At 34.0% G+C, this 16330-nt stretch overlaps 1 protein-coding gene and 1 non-coding gene across 2 annotated transcripts in view; both read right to left on the reverse strand.

Moving 5' to 3' along the window:
- LOC106668828 (lachesin-like) overlaps nucleotides 1-9872 on the reverse strand; it is a 179274-nt gene extending 169402 nt beyond the window's left edge. Inside the window, exon 1 of the mRNA XM_014397961.2 lies at nucleotides 9833-9872. The gene's annotated coding sequence lies outside the window, so the exon portion shown is untranslated. The remainder of the gene's footprint in view (nucleotides 1-9832) is intronic.
- On the reverse strand, nucleotides 3772-3844 carry Trnah-aug. Its single transcript has one exon. It is a non-coding gene; the product is annotated as a tRNA-His (tRNA).
- Nucleotides 9873-16330: the final 6458 nt, after the last annotated feature.

Consider the following 16330-nt stretch of genomic DNA (forward strand, 5'->3'; position numbering starts at 1 on the left):
CAGCGTGATACATCCATCATGGGCTCGATTCCACCGTCGCCCCTGGCCTTTTTTTAACGGTACCCCCCCCATTACATTGAAACAATCAACTATGTACTTTGCCTAATACGCGTTCATAAGGCCAAAATAAACAATAATAGATAAAAAGTTTCGTACCAAGCTGATATTTCAAATCAACTTATATCCCGATAACCAACTCCGTCGGTTTAAGTGCCGGCAGTGGTTGGTTTCCCTTAACAGATGTCCTCCAAGTGCAGTGCTGGCCACAGTGTCAGTACTATGATTGGAAGAAAAAAATCCACTATGAACGTAAAAATGACGTGAAGTGACAAATTAAGGCAGATGGAACAGCACTCGTTTGTACAACTGATATAGACATTTTGTAGGTTACGATTGCTGGAGTACCAGGTCTTATTGTTCTGGATGTATCAAGAAAACTCGATTTTTGAGCTACCCGAATCAAGCCCGCCGATATACACAGTGCCCTAGAGGCCTCGACTAGAGGCCCATACTGCTAAATGAATAATTTTGGCAACGTTATCGTGTCTTTTGAGGTAAATTGTAGGGGGCTATTACCGAACATCCTCCCGTGTGGTGCTGAATACTTTATTGCACATTATACAATTTTCTGACAGTTCCTCCTCTAAGACAAATTTATTTCCCTTAAGTCCTAGGGGACCTTGTGTCTTGGATTGCCTGCCGAAACCCTGTTTCATGGTGCAATTTTCCTAGACGAAGTCAGCCTCGGAATCTCCAGTTCACTGTCGTCATTGTTGAGCTTGGTATCTGCCAGGCAACTGCTTTCTTTTGGCCTCAGTCAGCCTGTAGAACATTATAAGCTGCCACCTCTTCTACAGAGCCTCTGTTCTATCTAGGCTTCTTATCTAGACTGCTCATCGCTTGTGAATGTGGTATCTCAAAGCTCTAGGAAGTTTTTTTTTTTTTTAATTTAGCGTTGACGCTAACGAGTCAGTAAATCTACCAGCTTCAATTACCTTACAAAACAGAGAATAATAGTAAAACAACAATGTTTAACAACATAAAATCATTTCTACTAAAATGTTTGTGATATAAATGCACGTGATTTATAAAAACGATTATATCCTCCGTAATTGGTTGAGAAATGACAACAATGTAATATTGAGAAATTACTACCTGCCCATTGCTGTTGGTTAAAAAAAATTCCATTCTGTGATTCATGGAGGTAAAAAAGTATTGAAACAGGCAGGGGGACAGGGACCAACGTGATTCCATCTCAAACGGAAGTCGGCAGGACAGGAAGGTGCTCGGCATTAATCAGTTCTGTATCATCACAACTACCCACACTGACCAGACACCCTTCCCCGCCATAAAATTTCACGTCACACTCAGCACAAACAAGTAGGAAAACGAGTAAACTATGTACAATGGATAATAGTATTTCAGTACTTTCCCCTTTTGTCAACCATTGTTCTTTCTTAATAATAATAAAGTGTTTATTGAAATATAGTTCAAAGTTTAACAATTCGATTCAGAGACACTAATACATGACAGAGTGGATCTGCATAAGTTAGCTTGTAGCCATTAAGTTACATACATTCATACATATTTATAAGAAGTGATGAGATCCATAACTAAACTTTCCACTAAAAATCTCTATTTGCCAGCTTGAACGTGATAGCTGTACTTCCAAGCAGAACCGTTTAAGAGTTCAACCAATTCCTTTTTTTCCAAAGTATTTTTGCCAAACCATCTGTCCCCGAACTCTCGTAAGATAGGGCACACCGCACATAATAGTACAAGTCAATAGAAATGATGAATGATGGAGTGAGTGCGGTGTTAAATCCTTTTTTTAAAAAGATAGTTCCTACACACAGTAAGTTGTTTTCCAACGATCCGAATTACGAGCCCTTAGCTCATCGTCAGGTTGAAGGATTTCGAAGTAGTAGTAGTAGTAGTAGTAGTCACTTTTGCAATTCATGTCGAGAGACGTGGTTGTAGAAATCCTTCCTCAATCCAAAAGGTTGAAGGATTTCTACAACCACGTCTCTCGACATGAATTGCAAAAGTGACAACTACTACTACTTCGAAATCCTTCAACCTGATGATGAGCTAAGGGCTCGAAATCCGGATCGTTGGAAAATAACTTAGTATGAGTAGGAACTATCTTTTTTTAAAAAGGATTGTACAATTCTTCTATTTCTTTTCTATTACATATAAAGCATAAATGTCTTTCTTCAGAACGGTTGACATAATTCAAACACTCTTAAAAAGTTTAAAAATGGCACTCATAAAATTAAAACGATTGTTATCAGAAATATGATTGTTCCCTAGTTCTGAATTCAGATCCCAGTACAAATTATGGAAAAGAGAATGTTGCGCTTTTTGCCTCTGTCTATTTTTAAATTCTTGCTCACAAATTTTTCCAATAACAATTTGATTTTTCTTTATTTAATAATCAAAAGCGCCAAGCGGCAAACGATCACAAGTACTCATGAGCTCTTTCTACCACAGTTTATTCTTTCGAATTACCTCTTCGGCTAAAATGTTTGCAATCTAAAATCCGGTAATGATAATTTTTTTCAATGTACTTACAGTACAAGCGGAGAGCATAAACAAAGATCGGAGCTAAGCCTGTTTCTAAATATATAACATAATTTGGAGTATTATATATGAGGTGCAATATTCTTTTAATGAAAAATAATAACACCTTATCTAGTGCATCAAAACGTAAAAAAACCCAAACCTGGGCTGCATAGCAATTTATAGATGTTGAAACTGGGTAAAACATTACTAATTTAACCGAGAAAGAAATATTATTTTTTATTCAAATATTTTTAAAAGTAGACATAATGCCAAACTTTGCTAAGTTCAACTTGTACTCAAAATGGGAATTGAATGGAAGTTTGGGTGTTAAAATTCCCCCAGATATTTATATTTATTTACAATATTAAAAGCGACGCCATTACGCTTCCAATGTTTAGACCTGGCATGTGTAAGGTTCCACAGTTGGCAATACTCAGCTAACTTATTAATCGTTGACAGTAACACAGTCGAGTGGTCTGCAGTCATACGTAAAGAGTAGAAGTAAGAACGGATTCTGGATCAGCAATTGTAATAAAGAATCGATCGACATTTTGTTTTAACATGCCAGAAATAGTTGCTTGGGCTTAATTGAACGATTATTGCGATGACTCATATTTACGAGCAGAGACGTCATATCGCTGACATTTAAACACAAGTCACACCACATACCAAACGAATATATCTATATGTGTCTAGAAATAACACCTGACCTCGACCTGAGCTGGATCAAAAGTTATGTTAAAGGTTTGGAGTTTAAACCCCAAAATGACCCTCTGATTTTGTACTAGTGCATAGAGGCGATGATAAGGTACTGGACGAATATGAGATAGGAAATAACTCTACAGCCAGGAATAGATAAGCTCACAACTAGTACCCAAATAATGGACCATAGAGAGATGTCAATAATTTACCACCTCTAAAAATCTTCATCCAAAGCAGTGTTTCCCAACCTTTCTTGTGCCATGTCCCACTTACGATTTTTTCAAATCCCTTCTAAACCCTAAACCTCAACGGACTTTATGTGTAATGTTAAAATACTCACTGAAAATAGTTAAAAATTATTGGTAAAATCACTATACAATAATTGATAATAACACAGTAAGCATTTTTTTTTTAAACCGCGTCTAGGGCAAAGAATATGAGAGTTAATCAATTATTTCAATTAATTAATCTTTATGTAAGGTATTGGTTGAGATAAAAAGTCAGTGTCACGAGCGGGATTCGTACCCGCGACCTTCGGCTACATACGCCGCTGCTCTACCACTTGAGCTATCGTGACTTCGATCCACTCGGACATCAACTTCCCATCTCAGAGAGGTTGAGATTAGTTGACGTTTCGTACTTTAACAGGCGCATCGTTGGAAAATATTTGCCAGACCTTAATTAATATCCAGCAAAGTAAAAAAATCAGTCGCTTTAAGTCAAATTCGTAGATCCTTATTTTACTGAAAAGAGAAAAACTCCCATAGATTTGGTTGAAATTGCCAAATTTAACAAAATATCAGATAAAATGCAGTTTTCCTCATGTAAATTATAATCTTAGAAAGTAAGTAATACGATTCTCGGAATGTATTTCATTCCATCTATTTTCTTCACCTGGTAAATCAGATATAATAATAATAACAAAAGCCCGCAATAACAAAATACTAATAATTATTTCATGTAAAATATTGCGATGTTTTGTTCAGCATGAAATCATCAGAATCACTTGCATTGATCTCGATTATCAAGTTTTGTCCGATTAAAAAGGTTTGTTTCTTAAATTATAGAACTCGGGCTCATGAATTTCATTTAACATTATGAATCAAAAAGATACGGATTATAAATTGTACTGTATTGTTCGTACATAACATCGAAACGCCACATCTTATTTTCATTGCTTTCAATTCATTGCTCAATAGATTTGGAGTAAACTACAAGTGTTGATATGCAAAAGTCAGTATTGGAAACAAATTACAACGTAATACTATAAGATTACATTTATGGTGTTATTTTTTATTTATTGAAACTTTAGTTTTAAATTTTTTCCCTTTTCAAAAAACGCGAATAACTCGTATCTAACTGCATATTAATGTTAAAGCTAATTTACCGGAAGATTATAAAAAACATTCGTTTGTCATTATTCTAGATTAGTAATTGACCAAATTACTTATTTCAATTAATTAACCTCTCTCTCTTTTTTTTTTTTTTTGAAAATGTCGGTTGGAATGTAGGGCCGCAGCATTCGAACCCGGGACCTTTACCTTACAGTGATGAGCTCCGTGTCAAAGACTAAACCTTGCGGCCACCGACGCCCCATAATTAACCTCTTTATGTAAGGTCATGGTTGAGATTGGTGCCATTGGTGTCCGGATCTAAGTGCAGCGGCGAATTGAGCCAAGGGTCATGGGTTCATCTCAACCAAGACCTTACATAAAAAGAATAATTAATTGAAATATTTAAAGACTAAATTCATATAACTTGTCAGTTTAATGTACATGTATTTATTTTACATTTCAATAAAATATACTGAATTATGAAAAAGCGAGACTTTACAACGATTTAACGAACAATAATTTAAATTACTGCAGTGATACCGACAGTAATTATTACGGGATATTGAAAAATAGTTCGAAATGCTTAAGGATGGGAATAGCCCGAGGTCCGACAAATGAATTCAGCTATTTCATGGCTGATCAAGGGACAAGATTGTGCACAACTGAAAGCTGACTCCATGATGGCAAATAACTAGTAGTTGGCGAGGAACTTCAAAAAGATACAATATTGGGCATGACTTTAGACGTCAAAAAAAAGAGTATATGAGAAAGTTCCACTAACTTTGACTATGTAGTACAGGATGACTGAAAATTCCCACAGGGCACTGGAATATGGCATTTCTGAAAGAAAAAGCCCATTTTTGTATCCCATAAATTCCCTGGGTTTACAATTTGGCTTTGGTTAAGGAGATTAGAGGGATGGTCTAGAAAGTAAGAAGATAATATCTACCCTGATAGCCAAGCTGCGCTCAAAGCACTCGCCTTAACTGCAGTAAGATTAAGAACAGTTCATTGCTGCGAGAGTGTACAGGGAAAATAGGAGCAAAAACACATCATCTCCCGTCTGGGTCCCAGAGTATACTATACAGAAGGGTAGTTCAGAGATTGATAGTTCTAGAAAGATTTCTCAGCAATACAGCATACACTTGCCAACATTTCAAAGAGTCATAAAAGAAGAGTAATTGGATCGAATTCAAAAACCAAAACCTGGTGGATAAATAATGTATACATACTAACTGGTGGATTAACATTCCTGCTGCAACAAGACTGGAAAATCATAGGATTATTGCATTTTTTATACTACTCAAATTTTTTGATTATTTTCTTTTATTTCTTTTTTTTCTGTTGTGGATCTATAAGAATGTTTTTTATTTTGACTTTTTTTTTTCAAATAAGCGATAGAACACCGCGCCCATTCACATGCACAGCCTTAAAATGTATTGCAACTACATTGTCAAACCGCTTACAATGAATGTAACAGGTAAATAAATATTGTTGCGAGACAATGTTTAAAGATGAAGACGGGATGGTTCAGAGAGACCATGCACATCTCATAGGATGATGGGAATCCTCTATATAGCAATCTATAATCTTCTTTTTGTAAACAGGGAAAACGCATGGGCAAAATGAGTTAAAATAGTAAAATATTTCCGCTTTATAAAAATTAGAGTACCACTTATGAATCAACAAATATTTACATAATAATAATACTAAAATTGAAGGAATAAGAATGATTAACGTTAGAGCTGATATGCTAGAGTAGATCTCGCTTTAAAGGTAACAGTATATTAACAGTATCTACGAAACCGAATGCCTATTTCACTTTTTGCAGTCTGTACTGGATGTTACAAGTAGTCATGTACAAGTTGTATGTTTCTCACAATTAAATTTTAATTGCTCCAAAAGAAGGGATACGCCCAGCCTAGATTTTTAAAAGATATCCAGGTTTCAAGAGGACATCCCTTGGTCGGTCTGACTATAATTTTAAGAATTATAAAATTGATATTTTTGACTAGGTTAAAGTTTAAAGAAATTCAACTGTTGAATTTATAAAAAAAAGAATTTTATGTTTTATTTGTATAAGTATTTATTTTATTGATTTTACAAAATACAAAATGAAAGAATGTAACTTTTACTAATAATAATAAACAAAAGAAAAGAAAATTTTACTTTAAACAACTGAAAATTTTCTTATTTGAGATCTAACTTGTTAATGGACAGATCAAAGGGAATATTTTTTTGAGATTGTATTCAGAGGGTCAGTAATACCATGATGTGACAAGCATAGACATTTTACTCGCATATGACATGCCAAATGCCTATTAAGCACTTCAATTACATTTCAAGAACAAATGCGTTAATAAATTTATTGTTCCTAAAGTGAACACTTCCATGCATTATAACAATGCATATAATTTCCCATTAAAATACACATATCAAAACAAAATTGATATTTCTTTTCCTCTTATGATACATTTAATTTTTTTAAACTATACAATTGGAGAAGAGAAATGTTCAAAAGTAATATATTAATGTAATAATTATTTAAAAAAATTCATACATGACAATAGTCAAATAAATTGAATGTATACTGCTACCACTAAAGGGTATAAATCTGTTTTTGTTATTTATTTTTTTAATGATATAATTATTTGAGAACTCACAACAGCTCTCAAGCACAAGTTAAACTTACTGAGAGCAGGCTGTTCATTTAACATTATTTCGTTCTAAATTAGGATTTAATTTTTTCTCAAAACAATGTATTATGCACAGTAAATAAATTCATTTTTATCTTGTATTAATAGCATGAAGTAAGGAGCGTCAACATCTTACTAGGTAGAGGTTTGATTCAAATTGTTCTAATCTGTTTTTAACCTGAAGTCCAACGGGTACAACTCGGGTAAATTTGTCTCACGTAAGATCACATATGTCCAATAAATTATATATTTTCTTCAAACCAGTTTAAAAATTTGATTCTCTCCAAAAATAAAAAAATAAATAAATTGTAAATTAGAAATGATAAAAATAGAAAGAAAGAAATCTAACTAGTCAAAATAATGATATTTTTATATTGAGATAACTATTGCTCAAAAAAGATAAAACTAGCTAAAAATTATGAGATTTCCTCCTGCGGTCTGCTGAAAAACTGGCCTACTTATCCCCGCTGAATTTGTGATTTCTGCATTTCGCCATCTTCAGTATTTGGGCGATTTCAAAAATCTGAAAGATGGCGATATGCCGAAACGCGTTTCAATTAGCAAAAATCAGCGAAGATAGGCAGACTATAAACTATAAAACAATACTTAAAAATTGTATAAACAGTTCAAAGATAGTAGGCGCCACCTGTTTGCTTATAGTGTCTGCCTGGGTAGGAAGCTTTTTATGAACGCAATAACTTCATTGTTTAACGCCATTGATTCGTAAGTGTAGAGTGAAAATTAGTTATGAACAGAAAACGCTTGCATTTTTCTGTTAAAAAATTGTGACCAACGGCGGTTCAATAATAGTCATATTCTTCAGTTTATTTAAATTTCATTATTAGCAAAGGCCTTTTAATTAAACCCTGTTATCATTTATTTCATAAGTTTCATGTGAACGAATTACGCACAAGGAACGATACAAAATCGATTTAAAAAAATTCCTTATCAAAATGTGTATCATCATTTACTTAAGAAATCTATATTTAAACGTTTTCTTATTCATATCAGCTGGAACAGCTATTTCTTTTCTATGTCATCCTATTTACAATTGTGTTTTTTACAAGAATTAAAATCATAAAGTCAAAAACCACATACAGAACTACTGTCGTGGTTCACCTGATTGGCAGTTGCTATAATAGTACATTAGTTTATTGTTTCAACTCCGCTAAAAAATTCTTTTGGTGCTATTTGTTTGAATTTACGTTGTACATTGTAGTCCTGTTGAAGGCATCAAATACGCCGAAAGCTTGACTACGATTTTGTGTTTTTATTTGTTAACTTATTCATACATTTATTGTTTAGATATAATTTTTTAAAATATATTATTTTTAAGTTTTATTTTATTTTTAATTTAATTTTTTTAAATATATTATTTTTATTTTTCAATATCGGGATGTTGTAAGGAAATACTTTAACAAATTTTTTTTAATTCTTGCGCAAATAGCAAATTGATAATGACTCAACGTGAGACTGATTTAATGCAATTTCGTCCGAAGAAAACAATAAAACATCATACGAAGATATGACAAGAAGAATACAATTTAATCATTTTGTAATGATTGAAAAACATCAACATTATTAAACAAATAAAAAAATTATTCCCACAAGAGAAGTTTGTTAGCGAATACATTTACATCACATCATATAGTATACATGTACATTGACTTACATTATTTATATGTAAGTAGTAAATATAAGTCGAGAGCATTGCGTTAAAAAAGGCAATTTTTTATTTGGTATAATTATCACAATATAATACACAAATATTAGTTAATTATATATTCATAATCAACAAAATTAGACGTCATAGGAAATACGGATTTTATTTTAATACTCAATCGTCGGCTAATATCAAAAGATAAAAGCTTAATTTAAAAAAAACTCTACTTTTTCTCAATTGGAAAGTTGTTATGGAGTCGATCTGATTTGACTCACATCAGTTCTATATTTTTGTTATTATTTTTTCACAGTACTGTTTCATTTTTTAATTTTCAGGATACACACAATATCCTATACCCCATTCAGTAAGGCGGCCAGCATAAAGATGGTTCATTTATAATAGCAGATTGATTTGTATTATAAACAAATATCTTGTAATCCTTTTTATAATTCCATTACACTACATTGAACGTAAATTCTTCATTTAAAGACATTATTAGTACGTTATACATTTATCTACAGACTGAGTTATTTTTATAAATGTTAGAAGGTATTTTAAATAAACTTATATACAGTACTTAATCCGAAATGAGCGATAAATATCATGTGTTGGTTCTGTTCGGTTCTTGTGATAATTTCTTTCAACACAACCCACCTAAAAACTGGAATTGAAACGTATTTATATGGACTCCACTAGCAAAATATTCCCTTTATTTGTAACTATAATTAAGTGGATTTAAAAGAATTATATGGACTAAATAACGTGATAAAATTGATTAAAAATTGCTAAAAGTCCTGACTTTGGTGACTACTTGAGGGGAACAACTCTTAGAAAATTAATTGCTATCTAAATAATATTTTTGCAATACTTACGTGAATAGTTGAAAAGAGCGGGAAGAAGAAAAGCGCCTTATCGGAGTTCGAAAGCGAAGTGGCTGTTGTAAGGGTTGGACGCACCCCTGTTGCGCCTCCCCACTGCGATAGCGGGTTTGTGGCGGGGGCCACGGAGCAGTGGGGGTGAACCGTCTTCAGGGGTGGCGGAACCTCAAAAGGACCTACGTCCGATCGGCAAACCAATTATCCAATCCACCAAATCACTAAACTATACTAAGAGAAACAAATGAATAATTTCAAATTACTTACAAAACATGTTGAACCGTGGATAGCGGCTTTTTTAGGATATGAATATATAATCGATTTAAAAAAAAAAAAAGCAGGTACGGAAAAGATCGATTACACATTTATTAGGCTTAAAAGAAAATCCGTATGACCGTCAAAGGATACTGACTGTTTCGGCCAACTGCCGTTGTTTTGTACTTAGTTAATTCTTTCATTCATTACTCTTTTTTTCTTCTTGTACATGTAGGGGTTCTTTTATGACCTTTTTATTATAAAAAAATGGCTTTGAATGTTTGATAGGTTTTTTATTTTATTTTTTCCTCTCTGTTCACTTTTCCTGTTTCTTGAATTCTACGTATCAAATGTATAGGCCATACACCCACAATTGAAGTGGTGAAATGCTAAACGCGTTTCACATTTAAAAACAGGTAGGATGAGCAATCAAACTTAAATGATCGGACACTATAACACTGATCTTTGCCTGGCTTCCTGCTGACGTTAAATCGTTAACTTTTATAAATCGTGACGGGAGGTTCAAATCCATTTTTAATAAATAAAGTAGGTGACGGAGGTTTTGTATTATCCTTGGCCGAGGTGATTATGGGAATTTGGAAACTAAATCGAGTTTGTTTAGAACTCGAAGTGTCGTGACATCTTTTGATAAAACCAAACCTATGTAATAGTATTAAATTATGACGCTTCATTATTCTTAGAAAGTTAGAAAGGGCCATTAACAAAAATATAACAAATAATTAGCAATAGAAATTATGAATGATGGAGTGGGCGTGGCGTTCAATCCTTTTTAAAAAGATGGTTTCTACTCACAGTAAGTTGTTTCGCAACAATCCGGATTTCGAGCCCTTTAGCTCATCATCAGTTGAAGGGTTTCTACAAACATGTCTCTCGGCATGAATAATTAGCAATTCACTAAATGCAAAAACACAAAATCTATTCGTAACTATTGACCCAAAAATAAAGCCATCATAAGGAGAAAAAATAAATGGATCTGTAATTTCGAGCTGCTCTCGTGACATTTCGAAGTCCTACACACAGTTGGTGAAATTCACCGCACTTTTTCTTTCTTCTTCTCATTTATTTCGGGCGTCATGAGATTGGGAAAATCGAATGTGAAAGGTCGCCGAAAGCGCGATGGGTTATGGCAAATATGAGCAATGTTATCTTCAACGCGATAAGCTCGAAAGGCTGTGTGTTTAGTAGGGATGAACATCGAAAAAAAACACATCGATGGTCAGCATGTATGGCATATAATGGTAGACACCTTCTCTTATGCTCCCAAAATTTCTACCAAATGTATGCTGTACACGTTCATGTGAATGGATTCCACATTCCTGTGTTTTCCGCCTTTCTTCCTGGAAAAACCAAAGAGTTGTACGTTACATTCTGGTTGAACGTGAAGACTTTGAAATTGGGACTCGTCAAAATTTCAGGTGTTAAAAATTTCACGTGGAATTCGAGAAAGCGGATCATATTGCAATAATGGAATAATTCCCAGATGCCAAGATTTATGCCTGCACATCCCATTTATGACAAGCCTGGTATCGCAAGATAAAAGAAAACAAACAACTGCGCACCCACTTCCGTAAATGGGACACAGTAGGCATATGGTTCAATAATGTTTTTGCGTTATGCTTTCTCCCACTGGCCCTAGTTTACAACGCCTTTACCAGTTTGATGATGGATGCGCCCTTAATTACCAATGAATTCACCTACTACGTGTTAACCACTTACATCGAAGACAGCTGTTATTTCCCACCTCGCCTCTGGGCTTCTTCACTCCACGAGAATTTGCCTGGTCTGTAGACCCACTAGTCTAATTCGTAATGTTTAATTCCAGTAACCGTAAATCCGCTGAGAAAGAACAGTAGAGAAAGACTGGATGAGGTGTGGACAATTTACCTATCAGATAAAGACATTTTGAAATACCTCGAAAAAGCCAGCGATACAACCCCGGATTTGAAGAGGACGATGAATAACACTTGCAAGTTGAGGTGCAACGGGGTTGAGGTGGGAAGTTAGTGTCCGAGTGGATCGAGGTCACGATAGCTCAAGTGGTTGAGCAGCGGCGTACATAGCTGAAGATCGTGAGTTCGAATCCCGCTCGTGCCATTGACGTTTTTATCTCAACTAAAAACGTTAATTAATTGTAAAATCAGAAGCCCCAAAAAGTGCATCTTCTGCAGATTTGCATGATTGAAATTCATATTGGTTTGGGGCAATTATTTTGTTATCAGAAAGAGAATCCATAATTTTTTCAAAAAATTTACTTAGTGATAATCCATTAGAGTTCGTGGTCCGATTCACCAATTAACTTTTTTCAATTAATTAATCTTTATGAAAAGTATTGGTTGAGATAAAAAAGTCAGTGTCACGAACGGATTCGAACCCACGACCTTCGGCTCAACACGCCGCTGCTCTAGTGTTGAGCCGAAGGTCGTGGGTTCCAATCCCGCTCGTGACACTGACTTTTTATCACAACCAATACCTTAGTGATAATCTGAAGGAGATAGATAAGCATCACTTATGGGCCCGAATTATGAAATAGAATTAGAAAGAAAATAGATTATTTAGAAATAGATCTAGAAATAAAGATCTAAATCTAGATAAAAAGATCTAGAAATAGATTTTTTTTTTTTAATTCAGTGGGAAAATCTTTAAGTTTAAAAGATAAATTATAAATATGGATTAAAGGAAGACATATAGAAGATTTTTGTTTTAATACAAAATTTGACGAATTGTACTCAAAGCAGGACTTTTAATCAATTTAACATAGGTAGAGAAAAATTAACAACAAAAACAAAGGAACTCGATATCCTTAACACCCATTACATTACATTTCTGTAAATTACATACCGTACAAACCTAAATTTAATCTTGAAATTTAATTTGTCAATTCCTTCAATTATTTATTCTTTAGATTTTCGTTTCTCAATAATACGATAAAGAAAGTGGCAATGAGATATTGACCATTGACAAGTAATATAAAATAAATCTGTCAGCTACTCTTAAAGACTAAGACTGTCCGCGAAGGCCCAGGGCATGGGGAAATACTAGGATTAGACGTACTTTACGTCCCGCCGCGCCGTCTGCTAAAGGTGTACTTCGTGTATCCGGATCTAGCCTGTTAAAATAACACTCCATTTTTTCTTCTTTTTTTTAAGAATTTTACTTTGGCATTGTGAACAAGTGTATATATAAAAAAATTTAACTGTTCATAATGTTTCACCACCATTAACTTTATGAACAACATTAATTGAACTACGCAGAAAGGTGTGTAAAATCGAAAAGAAGATTCGACTTTTTTGTTGCTATTCGATGTTTATGCTAGGATTAGACGTACTTTACGTCCAGCCGCGCCGTCTGCTAAAGGTGTACTTACACACACTTGGTTTAGTTATATAAATTTATTCGATTATTACTTTTAATAATTTTTTGTAACATTTTGCTAAACACGTTATTTATATAGATTGTGGTAGAGGGCAACTAATATGGTCATAACTAGTTAAATATATAAACTAATTGATTTTCTATTTAATAAGACTATTGTCATGAATTGTATATATTTATTTATTAACAAAATAGTAATTATTAAAAAAATAATAACAATAAAGTTATCTTTGAGTTAAAAGTGTACAAACCAATTGTAGAATACGATCACCACAGAATTCACCAATGAGTACTTCACACCGTCCGGGAATTAGTGTTAAAATGACAAGCATCGTTTAGCTTTAAGTGGTTCAGGCTGACGTAGGAATCGAAGGGAAACTAAAGAGCTGATTCGATAGCTCTGGAGGCAGCTAGCAGCTGGAATTTACACGGAAGCGTATGCAAAGTATCAAGCATATCTGCTAAGATTTGTAATTTCATCAAGTGCAGCGTGTGATGTTAGACAAGACTAAACTGTAGGCCGCTTACTATTCCACTGCCCCAACTTGGAATCAAATAGAACTCCCCGAATTCAACATGTGGTTGTCCTGGGACAACTTCGGCCACCTGGACGCATTACCATTCTACAGGATGAGACTATGTGCTCAATTTAAAGCATTTGCCAACCGTATCGATTTTAAGAACCTGTAATTTGTATTTAGTACATTTTTACAAGTTTCGAAAGGTGTTGCAAATTGCATTTATTATGATTTTAAATTTTAATTTATTTAAAATAATTGTATTAATTATCTGGATAAAATTTTAGACTTTATGTATTTTAATGACACCTTACAATGTAATAATTCTAAAGAAAACAAATTATACATGATTATTCAGAAATCGTGAGATTCGGTCTGGTGTGATGTAGATTTTAGAAAAACATTTTCTTTATCGGCCAAAATTTCGATCTTCATTGAGATCATCTTCAGGGCCTAGGATTCACAAGCATTGTTTAAATTTAACAAAAACATGTAGGATGTGGAAAAAAGTGAATTTATACAATGCAAATAAATTTTTTTTTTTATATTCAATCAAAGCATTTCTACTCACTCAAAAGTGTTTGTATTTACGCAGAAAACACTCCTCTTTCCGGTCTTTCTCGCGTATTTTGTATTGAACTGCAGCCATTTGAGCATCTCGATCTGGTTTCTGACTCTCTGCTTTTACTTGTATATTACGTCGTTATTTTAAAATACATAACATATATATCGCCACAAACATAGACGTCTGGTCACATTCACTCCCCCAGAGTACTCGATATTCCTCGGGGCGGGGCCGAACCCACTCCATTCGCGCTAATAACTTACTTTTGCCTCCCAGACATCACACTCTCACCCCAGAGTACTCGATATTCCTCGGGGCGGGGCCGAACCCACTCCATTCGCGCTAATAACTTACTTTTGCTTCCCAGATATCACACACTCACCCCAGAGTACTTGATATTCCTCGGTGCGGGGTAAATAACCCCTTCCTTTCACGATAATAAATTACATTCACCCTAATATATTAACATAAACACCACAGAAACACGACACAAACACTTCACACACAACACAAGTACAGCACAAACACATATAAACTATATACATTTGAAAATCCCTACAGCCCTGAGGTACCGGTGCAGCGATTTGTGCCCGCTGCCACGCCCCAAGACTACACACAGGTCCGATGATATTCCAAAATATTTCCTATAAACGTCGAGCCTTCTACAATTGAAAAGGTGCTCGACTGTTACTCTATCCTTGCATAATGGGCACCTATGCGGTCGCTTTTCTGCTAGAAGGTGCCCGTGCGTAATTCTTGTATGACTTATGCGTAGTCTTGTCAGTATGACTATAGTCAAATTATGTGCTAACCTCGTTTTTTAAATGGAAATAATAGTCTGATTTTCATGTTTAATAGAGTTATAAAATCCACTTGACAATTTTTTTAAACGTATTATCAACCATGAAAATCGTCCACTAGGTTTTGGGAAAAATGATGTAGTTATGCCAGTTATGCGTCGAAATTATCAGTCAAAAATTAATTTACATAGATTTCCGCAAAAGTCGTTATCCGAGAGTTTTATAACTCTAAAATCAATACAATTAGGTCAAATTAAAGTTTAGACCGTTTTTTGACCCACTTGGCTTACAGAATGTTTGTTCAAATTTGCAAAAAAGTATTTTGTTCAATTAACTTTTTAAATCATACCAAATGAGAACATTCTGTTTATATAGAACATTTTTGTTTTTATATTAACCAACAATGAAATTAATGCAACAAAAAAAATATTTTTAAATCTTTAAATAACGATTTATGCTCCTTTAATTAAAGACTAAAATTAGATTTTGAAAAAAGCTTCATTGACCCGATTAAGACGATTTAATAAGGATTCTCTTAAGTCTGTTTATAATTAACACGTTGTTATTTGAAAAGTGGGGTATTTATGAAATTCCTTATTCTCACTTGTCAACAGACTCCACTTTTCCTATTTTAGAGTGTAGAATCATCAAAAAAGGTATTGTCCAAATCCGCGACCCACCAACCTGGTCGTCCCCCTTGTAGGTGTATAGTGGTATCGGATAACCTCTTATTTTCTCCCACTGCCTGCCATTAATCTCAATCAAGCACACAATTAATCTACTTCACTAAACTACAAAATTAAAAAGTGTTCAAAGTCTAGTGAAAACGTCATTGAAGAAAGTACTCCAAAATTAATGTCTGATTTAAAAGAATTTTATTCGTTTGATTGCACGGATGCTTTATATGTCTTTCATTAAGCGTAGAAAAGAAATAAGAGAAAGCTGAAACTTCTGTTCCCACGCC

This window comes from Cimex lectularius, unplaced genomic scaffold (genome assembly GCF_000648675.2).
Source record: "Cimex lectularius strain Harlan isolate CLEC.00 unplaced genomic scaffold, Clec_2.1 scaffold155, whole genome shotgun sequence".
Classification (NCBI taxonomy): domain Eukaryota; kingdom Metazoa; phylum Arthropoda; class Insecta; order Hemiptera; family Cimicidae; genus Cimex; species Cimex lectularius.